Source organism: Bison bison, unplaced genomic scaffold (assembly GCF_000754665.1).
Source record: "Bison bison bison isolate TAMUID 2011002044 unplaced genomic scaffold, Bison_UMD1.0 scf7180017864482, whole genome shotgun sequence".
NCBI lineage: Eukaryota > Metazoa > Chordata > Mammalia > Artiodactyla > Bovidae > Bison > Bison bison.
The window spans coordinates 5,908,471-5,909,947 of NW_011495042.1; the positions used below are offsets into that span (position 1 = coordinate 5,908,471).

The window sequence follows — 1,477 nt, forward strand, 5'->3', positions numbered from 1 at the left end:
CACAGAGCTGCACGTGGGGGGCCCCACTGTTTTCTCAGTCCCTCAGCTCTGCGGGGACCCAGCCCCAGGCCCAGCGTCAGAGTGAGGGCCGACCCCCGAGGACAGCGAGGGCGCTCTGCTCTCAGGATCCCCGACCCCAGCGACGCCCAGAAGGGCCAGAGTCAGAGCTCACCTCCCTTCCCCACACGCCCACTCCTCCCAAGCCAAGAGCTCCTCCTGGAGGGAGGGGAGGAAGCGGAGAGGCAAGAGGAGGCCACCAGGATCGCAGCAGAGAAACAGACAGACAAGCCCGGGTTTGGAGTCAGCGCTGTTTCCAGCCCCTTCAATCGCGTGCAGTGTGGCCTTGGGCAAGTGACTTAACCTTTCTGAGCCTCTGTGTCCTGGGCTGCGGAACAGGGAAAGTGCCACCGGCTTCAGCGCTGTCGTAAGGAACGAAAGAGAGAGCAGACTTGGGAGCACTGGGTGCCCCGCGCACAGCTCGCTGCCCAGAGCGTGAGGAGCAGGGAGAGGAGGGAGGGGGAAGGGACCGTGGCCGAGCCGAGCGGGTGGGGAAGCCCCTGACCCCGGCCCTAAGCCTTGAGCATCCTCACAGCACCAGGCAGACAGGCGAGTGAACTTTCAAAAGAAACCAAATGCACCAGATAAAACAAAACTCATGCCCATGTGTCAACTGCTTGGTGAGCGCCAGGCACCCGGGCCGGCGCTCCCAGAGGAAGAGCCTGTGGTCAGAGTGGACCACCTCACCTGGGCTGGGAGGGGAAGACACATGCCCGGGGTGGGGGATGGAGAGGAACAGGTGCCGAGGGAGGAGCCTGCTCCTCTGGCGTTCGGGCCCCTTCTCCCCGGCAGATGGGAGGGCGCCCAGGAGGTGAGGGGAGACCCCAGGCTGGTCCCAGGTGGCCCGGCGGTGGGTGTCAGCCTGGTCTAAACTGCGGGGCCCAGCCCCTCGTGAGGTCGCCTGGAGGACACCACTAACAGCGGTGCGGCCACAGTCAAGTTCTGCGGCTCTGACAGTTTCTGCAAACCTGAACACGGGAAAACAGCCCGTGTGTCCTGGAAGTGCGTGAAAGGAGGGAGATTGGGTCGGGAATGGCGAGAGGCGTGGGCTCACCCCAGCACCGGATGGCGAGCAGATGTAACCACCACCATGAACAAGGCCTGATGCCCAATAACAAGGTCCAGGCCTCGACTGTGACCTGGGCCTCGCCTCACCGTCCACCTCCAGAGCTTGCCTGGTGGCTCAGATGGTAAAGCATCTGCCTGCAATATGGGAGACCTGGGTTCAATCCCTGGGTTGGGAAGATCCCCTGGAGAAGGGAATGGCAACCCACTCCTGTATTCTTGGCTGGAGAATCCCATGGACAGAGGAGCCTGGCGGGCTGCAGTCCACGGGGTCGCAGAGAGTCGGACATGACCGAGCGACTTCACTTTCCGGTTCACTTTCTCCCAGCCCCGCCCATCCCCCCACCCCCCCTTC

General features: G+C 63.4%; 1 protein-coding gene across 1 annotated transcript in view; it reads right to left on the reverse strand.

Moving 5' to 3' along the window:
* FGD5 (FYVE, RhoGEF and PH domain containing 5) overlaps positions 1 to 1,477 on the reverse strand; it is a 119,739-nt gene that overhangs the window by 62,248 nt on the left and 56,014 nt on the right. The gene's annotated exons all lie outside the window — the stretch shown is intronic.